Below are 14444 nucleotides of genomic sequence, written 5' to 3'. Positions count from 1 at the left end.
TATTTTAAAAGAGAATTTGTTTCCTGAAATGAACTTCCTCAACATTTGTTAGTCTGTTATGCATAGGACCCCGACACCCACCTATTCTTCCTTATTCTTGCCTAGTCCCTCTACCCTGAGTCACATTTCTAGGAAGATTAAGACTGAGTATCAAGGAAGCCAAGCACAACCTGTAGTCAGTGTTCCACTTAGTCTGTTCCCTCTAGAAATGTAGCCAGAGCCTACCTTCCAGGGATTTGATGAGAACTCAGGAAGTGGCTATGTGTAGGTCTGTGACCTAAGTAAGCTCGGGTGGTCCCACACTGCCCAGAGGCTGGCAGCAGTGACAGGGCTCCATCCAGGGCCCTGGCACCTGCCAGCTTGGAGGCTGCCATGCTGCCCAGCTAGCTCCTGTGCAGTAGCCAGGCCACTCCCTGGGAGGTATCCTCTCACCCAGGAGACCCTTCCAACACTCACTCTTTTGTATACACACCGTTATAAACCTGCCAGCGTCTCAAGTCTTTGTCACCTATACTCTTTCCTTGAATCCAGATGAATATCACACATAAACATTTCCATATGTGGTTGTTGTATAGTTTGTGGGCTTCAGCTTTCACTTACACATGGATTCAGTCACTTGAAATCTGTGGAACTTGAAAGAAGTTTAAAGGTCATTAATAGCCACTCATTTTTATAGGGAAAGCAACTGAGCCAAACTAACTTGAATTAGGACCCAAGATTCCTCCCTTGGTGTTCCCTCCTACACACTTGACTTTATATTATTCAAAATATGGTAGCATACGTTTTGTTTCTTTGAAAATTTTCTCAATTACATATGTGGAAAACAGGATCCTCTTCTCTTTAACACACACAGTCATGTCCTTGTCTAGTAGACATTGACTGAACATCTGCCTTGGGCCAGACACCAAGCTAAGTACTAAGGTTACTGCCCTCAGGGAGCCCAGAGTCTGGTGTGGAGTCTGAGTTGCAAATTAATAGCTACAACATAATAGCTGCAACAGAAGAGAATGTGCCCAGAGAAGGAAGTAAAGCACTTCCAAAGGAGGTCAAGAAGGGCTTCAATGGCCTAAATCTTAAAGGATCCAGGAAGACAAGTGGAGTAAAGAATTCATTCGGGAGAAAGGGCATAATATGGGCACTGCATGATATAGTAGATGTTATTGGTGCCTGTGGCCTATCAGGAGGTCACCTACAAGTGGCTTCCTGTATTTCTCTGCCTGAGGATATTCACTGAACAAGTAGCTGTTCGCTAGAAGTGCCAGGGAGTTAACACCCCCAGGAGTGACTCTCCAACAATACATTGGTGGGTAATATCCCAGCTCCGCTAACCCTCAGTGGGATGATCCTGAGGTACGTTCTGTACGGTTTCTCAAAGGGACCCAGTGGTAACCTGTTCATTAACACTTACTTGATTAGCTTTTCTCCCTACCCTCTTTTCCTTCTCTACTTCCTCACAGATAAACTACTAACACCCATATCTTTGTTTCAGGGACTGCTTTGGGGGCAACCCAAACCAAGAGTTTGGGATATATAAGACATTGTCTCATGTTCAGTTTGATGTAGTTTACAATAGGGTGACTGTGAAGAGTGGCAGGAGATGAGGTATTCAGTGCGCTCCATACATGTTCAAATTTCTGTGATAGGATGATCACTCCTGAAAACTATAGAAATGACTGGAATGGCATGAGCCTAGAGGCAGAAGGAATAGTAAAAAGGCTCTTGAAATGTTGAGGGCTGTGGAGACAGTAGAAATAGAGAGGAGCAGATACATTGAGGACACAGAATAAATGTAAGGGAAATGGCATAGAGCTGATAGTATGGGATGTAAAAGGAAGTGAGGAGCCTGCAATGACTCCCAATTTTCTGACTTGAAATTTTTGAGTGGTAGATGGTGTAGTCTCCAAATTAGGGGATATACGTGGTTTTCCATGATTCTAGACATGCCCAAGGATTATCCAGGCAGACCAAAGTGTGAGTGTGTATGTATGAAGTTTATATATAAAACCTTATTCTATACGTATATACACACACTCATAAAATGAAGTATAATTATTTCTATGTACATATACAACCGGATTTTAAATAAATCAATGATTAACCCTTAGTGGTTTTTAAGAATTCTTCATCTATTTTTTACCCAATATAATTTCCTTCTCCAACCTCAGTTACTCTGCACATTTCTATCGGTAGGCCTTGCTGCAAAAGCAGGTTCGGGTGGTTTCCTGGCTTAATTTACCTAGGAAATTCTTAGCAGTATCAGTGTAAGCTGCTTCTCTGAGAGACAAGAAGAATGACCCCTGTCTGCTGTTCTTCCTCTCATCCTTCAATCTTCCAGTATTTCCTGAATACTGCCAAGCTACAGGAATACAGGGAGTTTTTCCTACATCTTCTGATTTGTTTACCTCTAATATTTACAGCCCATTTTGTGCTACAATACTTCCCATTTCTTTGTGGAAATTATATTTTTAAACTATAAACTATAATGACCTGTTGAAAGCACTTTGTTGCGTGTGTTAAATAGTCTCAGCACAAGGTCAAAGCCGTGTGTGGGGAGAAAGGTAGCTTGGTTGTTGTTATACTAGAGGAATTCACATAATTCCTGTTGGGGCTGCCAAGGGAAGCCAGCCAGAGCCTGAGCGCCGAGGAAGGCTTGTCCTCAAAGCCCTTCTGTGACCAACAGGAGTAAAAGACAAAGGGGGCCCAGAGAGACCTTCAAAAACTGCCTCTTGTGAACTGGCAGACCCTGAGATAATTATGTACACTAATTGATAGCACAGGGCTTTGAGTAAACACTTTGCAGTCTGCCGGTGGCCGGCCTTTGTGATGGTGATTATAGCAGGTCTGCCTTTGCACTGCCCTGCTATTGTGCCCTTAATCTTCTAATTTTTACCTAGGTTTTCTAAAAGACAATTTGGGTGTCAGTATTTACACTGTTAATCTCTGCTTCAGCATGGGGGAGAAAAGTACTCACATGATTTTTGTACCAGCCTTGGTTTTGAACAGTAAACTTGCATTTCTTTAAGTAAAAATCGAAATTGTGATCTTCTGGTGAAAGGATTGATTTTTATATTAGGATTACTCTACAATTTTAATATGCGAATTGTTCACAAGCTATAATTCTTAATCACTTCAACGAAATTCAACAATCTGTAATAGGACTTTCAGAAATGACTGTTGGGCCTTAACTGTTACCAGTTTTCCATTCTTGGGCCTGCAAGAAATAAGGAAAAAAGGATAGTTTTCAAATCTCAGGGCAGTAACTCAACTGCCATAATTGGCTAAGGCTCAAGTACCCCTTAAGGTGCTGGCTCCTTAGCCAAACTAATAGGATCCGAACAGTAATGAGTGATTATAAATTGTAACCAACACAAAACCTTTCAGTTAATCAGCAATCATTTCTAGATGCATAACTATGCAAAGTACTATAGCAAGAGTGCCAAGAAGTAGTGGATCCAAAGTGAAAGAGTTTACAGTCCTTGTGACTGCACAGAAGAAAAACAGGAGCTTGTAAAACTTAGTTAATTCTGATTGGTTGGAAAACACTATTGTGAATGCTAGAATATTTTTACACAAAAAGAAATTTGTTATTATGTGTATTTGTGGTTTTTATTTTCGCATCTGTAAACTACACTAACAAAATGAGTTCTAGCCAAGGTCTCTGGAAACCTGTGTCATAAAAAGATAAGAATGGGGGCTTCCCTGGTGGCGCAGTGATCGAGAGTCCGCCTTCCGATGCAGGGGGCACAGGTTCGTGCCCTGGTCCGGGAAGATCCCACATGCCGCGGAGCGGCTGGGCCCGTGAGCCATGGCTGCTGAGCCTGCGCGTCCGGAGCCTGTGCTCCACAGTGGGAGAGGCCACAGCAGTGAGAGGCCCGCATACTGCAAAAAAAAAAAAAAAAAAAAAAAAAAGATAAGAATGATTTGTAATTTAGCCCATTAATTATGTGGATATAAATGAGTGCTTCTCAAGTGTTTAAGGGTGCTTGAAAACCATTTGTTCAAGCAAAGGTAAACTTTAACTCTGCCTGCCTGAATTATTCATTCATTCATTAGACAAATATTTATACAGTGCTTGCTCTGTGCCAGGCCCTGTGCTAGGCTTGGGAGAAAACAAAAATGACTAAGATGTTGATTGAGTCCTCAAGGACCTTGTAAGCTAGTAAAGAAGAGGTATATACAAATATCCATGGTATAAGGCAGAGAGTGTTACAGAGGATAGAAGATAACACACAAAAAGCACTTAGCATGCTGCCTGGCACATAGTAAATGCTTAATAAATATTGGATTATCACATCATCATTGATGGACTTCAGAGGAGAGAGAGATCACTCTTAGTTGTAGGAATTAGCTGTTTTCTAGGGCAACTAAAATTTAATCTAGGCCTTGGAAGATAAAAAGGGTTGGAACATTTAGAGTTGAGAAAAAGATAGACAAAGAAAATAGCATAGGCAAAGACATCAAAGCAGAAAAAAACATGAAGAATGAACAGAGAACTTAATTTGGCTGGATTTTGAGATGTATGTATTGGTGATTTTAGTGCCTACCAGACTGTTATGATGTTCAAATGAGGTAATAAATACAAAAATACTGTGTGATATATAAAACAATCTGCTGAATGTGGTGGTGGCAGTGGTGTCGTTAAAAGCCTTTGATCAGGGCAATGACATGCTAAAAACCATATTTGGGAGTTATCATGTGAAAGTGTATGAGAGAGGCTGTAGAAAGTGGGAAAGACCATTAACAGCATCTGGGCAAGAGGCAAAAGGAATGGAAAAGAAGAATTTATTTATTTTTTTTTTTTTGCGGTACGCAGGCCTCTCACTGTTGTGGCCTCTCCCGCTGCGGAGCACAGGCTCCGGACGCGCAGGCTCAGCGGCCATGGTTCACGGGCCCAGCGGCTCTGCGGCATGTGGGATCCTCCCGGACCGGGGCACGAACCCGCGTCCTCTGCATTGGCAGGCGGACTGTCAACCACTGCGCCACCAGGGAAGCCCGAAGAATCTTTTTAAATGCTCTCATAGTCTCTCTTTTTATGTATGGTATCACTGGTCTCTCGGGCATCAGGCTCCAGATGTCATCTCTCTCTCATCCGTCTTCCTTGTACCCCAGATCTAATGTGCTGTCACGTTCCATTGACTGGAAGGAACCTTAAAGTCACCTTAATCCAGTCTTCTGTTCAGATTTGTAGCTCTTCAATAACTTCTTTCAGTTTACATTTGAGTATCTTCATTGACAGGGAACTTATTATTTACCAGGGGAGCCTGTTCTGTCATTGATCAGTTTTTTTTTTTTTTTCATTGATCAGTTTTAATGCTTTAAAAACCTCTCCTTATACCAAGCTGTAATCCGTCTCCCTAATACTACCTACTAGTACTAGTCTTATTTGCTCCTTGGCAACATACAGATTATTCTAACCCCACTCTTCTCCCTACACTTCTCCCGTCTCACCGAACCACATATTCTCCTTTGCTTTCATTCTTGTTCCAGTTACTGTGGTTGTGTAACAAATTACCCCAAAACTTAGTGGCATAAAATGACAATCTATTAATCTCACAGATTCTGTATGTCAGGAATTCTATCAAGATACAGGGAGAATGGCTCATCTTTGTTCCACAATCTCTAGGCCTCAGTTGGAAGACTTGAAGGCTGGAGGTTGGAATCATCTGTGTGCTTGTTCACACATGACTGTAGTTCATGCTACCTGTTTGTTAGGGACCTTTCCATGTGGTCCCTCTGCACAGGCTAATTTGGGCTGCACAGCATGGTGGAGGTTCAAAGGAGGAGCATCCTGACAAGTGAGAGAGCTAGGTGAAAACCATGTCACCTTTTATGACCTGGCCTCAGGAGTCATGCAGCATCCCCTCCACTGAATTCTGTTCAGCAAGGCAGCCACAGAGTCCCATTCAGCTTCAAAGGGAGGAGAAGTAGACTCCCATCTCTTCATGGGCAATATAAAGGTTCTGGAAGAGCGTATTGTACCAGAAATATTGCTATGTTTATGTTTGAAAAATAGAGTCTTCCACATTCCAACCTACCCTAGAGATAAATGTGTTCCCAGTATCCTGTTCTCATCTGTATTCTTTCCTCTCTGCAGTCTCATACTTGGTATTATCATTTCTCTTGGCATCTTTAGCCACTGTCCTCGGACAAAAGGCTTGCTGGTGTTGGGAGATGGGGAATGAAGTGAACATAAGACTAAACAAGTGTAACTAAAGGAAATAACATTTGTTGAACACTGTTTATGTGCCCCAGGCTAAGGGCTCCTCATGAGTTATCTCCCAGCAATCCTCACACTGTCCAAGGGAGCATAACAGCCTCTAGACTGATAAGGAAGAGTGATTGTCCGAATCCCTCAGGTCTGGAAAGTGAGAAGAATACAGGAACAGGAACCTCTGGGCTGTCTCTATATTCACAATTGGGCAAATGCTAGTACAGAGATTTCTGAAAGATCTATCCCAGCTGGTAATAAAGTCGTAGTTGACTTGTAGGGACAGAAAGATGATCGCTTCATTGCTGCAATTCAAACTGTGTGTCTACTGTGTGCTAGGCACTATGCCAGAGAAAGGGAGCTGCCTGGGCCTTAGCCCACAGGGCCAGCATTTAGGGGCAGGCTTCACTGACTTACTACTCCCAGAGGGGAGAGGGTGTGATGAAGGTAGTCTGCCAATACGTATGCAGGCTCACCACACTTAGGATAGCAGAATATATCTGGTGTACACTTGCAGTTGAACTCCCACTGGCTCTAGGACTTTGGGGGTCAGGATCTCAAGAGGAAAATCCTTTTGTACTGTTGTATTGAAGAGCCCAGGTTTGGGAGTCAGAAGAATGTGAATGCAGTTCCTGCTCTCCTAGCTCTGTGACCAGTGACAGATTCTTTAGCTTCTCAGTGCCTGTTTCCTCACATTATAAACATGAATTTGACAATTCTTCTTCACAGAGTTGGTCAGGGTAGGGGCAAATGGGGGCTAACATGTCTGTCACCCTAACCTTCTGCCCAAGGTGCTTTTTTATATATATTTATTACACCCCACCCTGTTCCAAAAAGATTTGAGATGGCTTATAGAAGTATATATGTCTTCTTATTTTTAAAAAATAGATGAAAAAATTAGAATAAAAGAAAATAGGTAAGGAAAAGTAAATGAAGCCAGAAGCAAGTAAAGTTAAGGCATAAACCATATTCATAAACAAGCCTGATTGGTTGGTAGACATTTCCTCTTGGAATTCCTACTGGCAGTTTCTACCAGGAACTTATATTTAATATGTCAGATTCTAAGCTCATTGGCTTTCATCCAAAGTTGGCTTTTCCTCCTGATTACCTTATTCTGCTCATGACTGTAGTAATATGAACAGATTTTAAGACCTCAGACTTTTATTATCTTTGACTTCTGTCTTTCAGAATCCAATCGAGTTCTATGCAATTAAATCAAAAAGATGCTTGCCACAGAAATATGAGGTGGCTTCTGTTATTTATACCTATGACTTGATATTTGTCTACTTCTAATTCACTAGTTCCTTTGTCCTGTGTATATGTTTTGTGTCTTCAAATGAAAAGGTTTCCCTAAGGAGAGAGACTAAATATCCTAGCAGCTCCCCTTCAGGCACCTAGCACCAGGCTAGAAACAAAATAAGAAGTCGGTAAATAGCTATGACTGGCAGCATTAGCAAATACTGGTGTGCACCATCGACCTATGCCAGGGCCCCATTTCCTGGGCTTACTCTTAGCATAGGAAGAAGAGGTGCCTGTGTCTCACGTTCTTCCTCCCCTAAGGTAAGAAGGAGACGTCCAAGGCCTTCATGCCTTTGGCATACCTTTCTGAGACCAGTTCTCTCTCTCTTCCTTCCATTGCTTTAGCAAATCTTTATTAATTACTGTTTACTGAGCACTTGATATGTGCCAGACACTTGTCGAGGTATTAGGGATCCAGTGGTGAACAAAATACTCACTCTGTGGAGCTCACAGTCTAACAGGAGAAAAAGATGATAAACCAGTAAATGAATAAGATAATTTTAGATAGTGATATGAGAAAATAAAGCAGGGTAATATAGCAGAGTGATTTGGGTGAGTGGTCAGGGAAGACCTCTCTGGGAAGATGACACTGAGCTAAGAAGGAGCCAACTCTGTAAAGATCGGAGGGAAGAGTATTCTAGTTGAGCAGAATAGGAAGTTGATGACTCCCAAATATCTGAAGTGGGTGTGTACCAGAAACATAGAAGGCAGTGTGCTGGAATGTGATGAGCAAGAAAGTGCTAGGAGACGAAGGGCCAAGAGATCAGGACAGAGAGAGTGGAAGTTTGGGTTTTATTCTAAGTGTGATAGGAAGCCACTGGAGGATTTTAAGCAGGAGAGCAGCATGATCTGATTACTTAAAAAGTAATGGATTTTTACTCTGTGTAGAATGGATTATAGGGGCAAGAGTGGAAGCAGGAAAGATTAATTAGGAGGGTACTGCATCACGCAGCCCAGATATGACAGTTTTTTCCTCCCAGTTACTCACCCAGAAGAAGTAATTGCTTTCATTTGGCAACACAGCAGAGCCTCTGGCAGAGCTCCTTCAGCCTAACTGCCAAATACTAAAGATAAGAGAAGCCCAAAATATCAGCTGAACTAGCCAAAATCAGCACAGGGCCCTTTTGTGTTTTACAGTGATAATGAGAAAACTGAAGATAGAGAGGTCAGAAATGTCCCATCTGAGAAGCATTCTTGGACAACAGTCCTAGTCTGTAGTTCCAAGATTTAGGACCATATACTGTTGTCAGTCATCCAGAGCTGCCGTATTCTCACCTTTTGGACTCCTCCCTGCCCTTTCTCCATTCACCTTTGGTTGTCCCCAGACTGTCTTTATCTTCCACTTTCTTGGTCCTCCTCCCAGACCTCTGCCAGAGACCACAGTTTCTTCTTAGGGGCCTCACCCTTTACCTTCCATTCTCATTGGTGTCCTCTTGGTCTTCTTCTTTCTCAAGCATGTTCTAGGTTGTTGATCTCCAACAACAAGAATGCCTCTCTGTTTTCATCATCTATCACTTCTCTTCCCAGAAAGGTTTCCTTCTCAAAAGTTCCTCTTTGAATTCAACTGAAACTAATAACCAGGTACTTTGGAAATCCTCCCAAGTAATCAGCCAGCCTCACCCTACCTAATATTCTCACTATTTAATTTCTCCTATATTTTTCCTCTTCTCTAACCAAATGTCCAGACTATCTTATAGTGCTTACACATGTATCTTTTCCACCTTGAGTTTTCTCTTGCTCTCATATCTCTACTAAGTCATCCTCATTCCCTTCAACAGGGCTCCAAATTAGATCTGCATTAAACAAGCTATTTTCTCCCTCTACTGTATATATAAAATATAGGGGGGGGGTGTGCATGTGTGTGTCTGTGTAGGAGACTATAATTTTTGAAGTAGATTCACACCTGTTGTAACACCCCAGAACTGAACAGAATCTTAGACATCATCCTGTCCATTGCCCAGCTGAGTTTTGAGTGCCCTCTGTCACTTCAGTGAATGTATTCCTCCACTGATTGCAGAATAGTTAAGAATGTAATACCTCACCAACAGCCCATTTAACTTTTGGGTGTTCTGATTGTTAGAAAATTTTCTGTAAGTTTATCTAATATCTGCTTTCGGGTAGCATCTCTCCTCTGGTGTCATAAATAACAGTGTAATACCTCTTCAGTTTGAAGATAACCTTTATATCCTCCAGTTCTGAAATAAATTTCCCAGTACTTTCAAATGTACCTCAGGTGACATTGTTTCCACATAGTTTTACCACACAATTCACTTTCCTCGGGAACTTTCTGATACATCAGTGTCTTGAATGTAGTGCCATACCCAGTGCTAGAACCAGTACTTCCAGAGTAGTTGTTCATTGCAGTGGATCAGGATAAACCTTTCTGGTTGTGTACGTTTTACCCCTCTTAGCTCAGTCAAAATTGAATTATATTCATGGGTAATCAAGCAAGACTGTTTCTTCATTTGAATGGATAGGAAGCTAATTTGCTAAGTCTTTTCCCCCTACTTATCATTGAAAGCTATATTCCAGTCCCCTGTCACTTACCTTCTTCCCATCCTAAACCTATGCAGTTAGTTTTTAAATCTAAAAATAGGATTTAATAGTCATTTCTATAAATGTCATCCTTTTTTAGTCCTCATTTATTTTTAATTAAACTTTTTTATTTTTTACTTCCTCCTCCTTGAAACTATCTTCACTTTGCTTCTAGGGCACCACACTTCCCTGCTTTTCCTCCTACCCCACTGGTTTCATTTTTCAGTTTCCTTTGATGATTTATTCTTATCTCCCCAACTTCTACACTTTGGAGTATCCCAAGGCTCAATTCTCAGACTAATCTATGTTCACTCACTAGATGAGCTGGCTTTAAATACCATCTGTGTGTTGATGACTCCCAAATATCTCAAGCCCAGATCACTCCTCTGAACTCAGACTTGTATATTTATTCAACAGATGTCTATTGAGTGGCTACTCTATGTCAGATACAGTTCTAAGCCCTGGAGACAGACAAAATTCCCTACCCTTGGGAAGCTCATTTTATCCAACTTCTGATCCAGTATCTTCACTTAGGTGTCTAATAGGCATCTTGAATTTAACAAGTTTAAAGGTGAACTCCTCATTTTCCTCCCCAGACATGCTCTATCCACTGTCTTTCCCATTTCTGTAAATGGCAGCCACATTCTTTTAATTACTCAGGCAAAAAAAACCACTGAGCCATTTTTTACTCCTCTTTTTCTCACCCCACATTCATTCTATCAGGAAATCCTATTGGTTTTCCCTTCTGAATATTTTTCAGAATCCAGCTACTTCTTACCACATCCATGACTACCATCCTGGTTCATCCACCATGATCTCTCACTTGGATGATTGAAACAGTCTCTTAATTGGCCTCTCTGCTTCTGTCTTGGCTCTTTTAACAACTTTTCAACCAATTAGCTATAGTGATTATTTTTAAACCAAAGTCATATTATATAACCCCTCTGCTCAAAACCTTACAATGGCTTTCCATCTCATTCAGTAAAACCCTTATAATGTCCTTACAATGCTCTACAAGACCCTACATGATCGTCTTCCTGTTTCCTCTCTGACCTCATCCCCCATTGTTCCTCCACTTTGCTTAACCAGCTGTAGCCACACTGGCCTTCTTGCTGTTTCTTGAATATGTCATGCATGCTCCTGGCTCCAAGCCTTGGGACTTGCTGTTCCTCTGCCTAAAAACACCCTTGCCTCAGGTATCCACATGGCTTCTTTCCTCACTTTCTGTAGAATTCTGTCTAAATAGCACTTTAGAAAGTGGTTCCCCAACCACCCTATATAAAATAGCATCACACACACACACACACAAACACACACACCCCTGCATCTTCGTTCCCTACCCATATCCCCTGCTCTTCTACAGTACTTAGCACACCTGACATACTATATATTATATGTGATACTTGTTTATTTGTTCATTGTATCTCGTACACTAAAATGTAAGTTTTATTAGAAAGAGAACATGGATTTTACTGCTGAATCCCAGTGCCTAGAAAAGTGCTTGCACAGAGTAGGTCCTCAGTAAATATTTGTTGAATAAATGAATCATGAATGAATAGGCCCATGTGACAGAATAATGCCCCTCCTGAACATTCTACCCCAAAGCAAAATACACATTCTTCTCAAGTGTATATGGGACATTTTCCAGGATAGAATACCATGTTAGGCCACTAATTAAGTCTCAGTCAATTTTAAAAGGTAGACATCATACAGAATATCTTCTCTGACCATAATGGGATGAAGTAAGAAATCAATAATAGAAGTAAAACTAGAAAATTCACAGATTTGCAGAAATTAAACAAAACACTCTTAAACATTACATAATGATCAGGGATCAATCCAAGAAGAAGATATAACAATTGTAAATATATATGCACACAAGATAGATGCATCTAAAAACATAGAGCAAATATTAACAGACATAAAGGGAGAAATTGTCAGTAACACAATAATAGTAGGGGACTTTAACACCCCATTTATATCAATTGACAAATCATCCAGACAGAAAATCAATAAGGAAGCACTGGCCTTAAATTACACATTAGACCAAATGGACTTAATAGATATATAAAGAAGATTTCATCCAAAAGCAGCAGAATACACATATTCTTTTAAAGTGCACGTGGCGCATTATCCAGGATAGATCACATCCTAGGCCACAAAACAAGTCTCAGTAAATTTAAGAAAATTGAAATCATATCAAGCATCATTTCCAACCACAACACTATGAGACTAGAATTCAACTACAAGAAAAAACTGCAAAAATTACACAGGTGAGGCTAGACAATGTGCTACTAAACAACCAATGGATCACTAAAGAAATCAAAGAAGAAATTTTAAAATACCTGGAGACAAATGAAAACAAAAACACAGCAATCCAAAATCTATGGGACACAGCAAAAGCAATTCTAAGAGGGAAGTTTATAGTGATACAAGATTACCTCAGGAAACAAGAAAAATCTCAAACAAACAACCTATCCATACACCTAAAGGAACTACAAAAAGAACAAACAAAACCCAAAATTAGTAGAAAGAAAGAAATCACAAAGATAACGACAGAAATAAATGAAACAGGCTGTAAAAAAAAAAATAGAAAAAAATCAGTGATACCAAGAGCTGGTTCTTTGAAGATAAACAAAATTGATAAACCTTTAGCCAGATACATCAAGGAAAAACAAAAAAACAGAGCACAAATCGATAAAATCAGAAATGAAAACAGAGAAGTTACAGCCAGCACCACAGAAATATAAAAGATCATAAGAGATTACTACAAACAACTATATGCCAATAAACTGGACAGAAGAAATGGACAAACTCCTAGATATGTACTATCTTCCAAGACTGAACCAGGAAGAACTAGAAAATATGAACAGATCAATTACCAGTAATGAAATTGAATCAGGAATTTTAAAACCTCCCAAAAACAAAAGTCCAGGACCAGACGGCTTCACAGGTGAATTCTACCAAACATTTAGAGAAGAGTTAACATCTGTGCTTCTCAAACTTCCAGAAAGTTACAGAGGAAGGAATGCTTCTGAACTCATTCTACAAGGCCCACATCACCCTGATACCAAAACCAGACAAATATATCACAAGAAAAAGGAAATACAGGCCAGTAACACTGATGAACATAGATGCCAAAATCCTCAAAATATTAGCAGACCAAATCCAACAATACATTAAAAAGATCATAAATGTTCAAGTGGAAATTACCCAGGGAAGCACAGATGGTTCAGTATCCACAAATCAATCAGTGTGATACACCACTTTAACAAATTGAGGAATAAAAATCATATGATCATCTCAATAGATGCAGAAAAAACTTTTGACAAAATTCAACGTCGATTTATAATAAAAACTCTCCACAAAGTGGGTATAGAGGGAACATACCTCAACATAAGAAATGACCATATATGACAAACTCATAGTTAATTACATACTCAACAGTGAAAAGCTGAAAGCATTTCCTCTAAGACCAGGAACAAGACAAGGATGCCCGGTCTCACCACTTTTATTTATTTATTTTTTATTTTTATTTTTTTTGTGGTACGCGGGCCTCTCACTGTTGTGGCCTCTCCCATTGCGGAGCACAGGCTCCGGACGCACAGGCTCAGCAGCCATGGCTCATGGGCCCAGCCACGCCGCGGCATGTGGGATCTTCCCAGACCAGGGCATGAACCCGTGTCCCCTGCATCAGCAGGCAGACTCTCAACCACTGCGCCACCAGGGAAGCCCCTCACCACTTTTATTCAACATAGTATTGGAAGTCCTAGGCACAGCAATCAGACAAGAAAAAGAAATGAAATGAATCCAGATTGGTAAGGAAGAAGTAAAACTGTCACTGTCTTCAGATGATATGATACTATACATAGAAAATCTGAAAGACACCACCAAAAAACTACTACAGCTTATCAATGAATTCAGTCAAGTTTCAGGACACAAAATTAATATACAGAAATATATTGCATTTCTATACACAAACTGTCAGAGAAGTTAAGGAACAATCCAATTTACAATCACATCAAAAAATAAAAGAAAATAAAATACCTAAGAATAAATCTAACTAAGGAGGTAAAAGACCTATACTCAGAAAACTCTAAGAAACTGATGAAAGAAATTAAAGATGACATAAACAGATGAAAAGATATATACCATGTTCATGGATTTTAAGACTTAATATTGTTAAAATGACCATACTACCCAAGGCAATCTACAGATTCAGTGTAATCCCTATCAAAATGCCAATGGCATTTTTGACAGAGCTAGAACAAATAATTTTAAAATTTGTATAGAAACACAAAAGACCCCAAATAGCCAAAACAATCTTAAGAAAGAACAGAGCTGGAGGTATTACACTCCCTGACTTCAGACCATGCTACCAAGTTGCAGTAATCAAAACTGT

The 14444-nt window shown here is 40.3% G+C and overlaps 1 protein-coding gene across 2 annotated transcripts in view; it reads left to right on the top strand.

The window, feature by feature from the left end:
* The window catches only part of SCAPER (S-phase cyclin A associated protein in the ER), a 504096-nt gene that overhangs the window by 432557 nt on the left and 57095 nt on the right, over positions 1–14444 (top strand). The gene's annotated exons all lie outside the window — the stretch shown is intronic.

This window comes from Orcinus orca, chromosome 2, assembly GCF_937001465.1.
Source record: "Orcinus orca chromosome 2, mOrcOrc1.1, whole genome shotgun sequence".
Classification (NCBI taxonomy): Eukaryota; Metazoa; Chordata; class Mammalia; order Artiodactyla; family Delphinidae; genus Orcinus; species Orcinus orca.
This window is presented reverse-complemented; position numbering and strand designations above follow the sequence as displayed.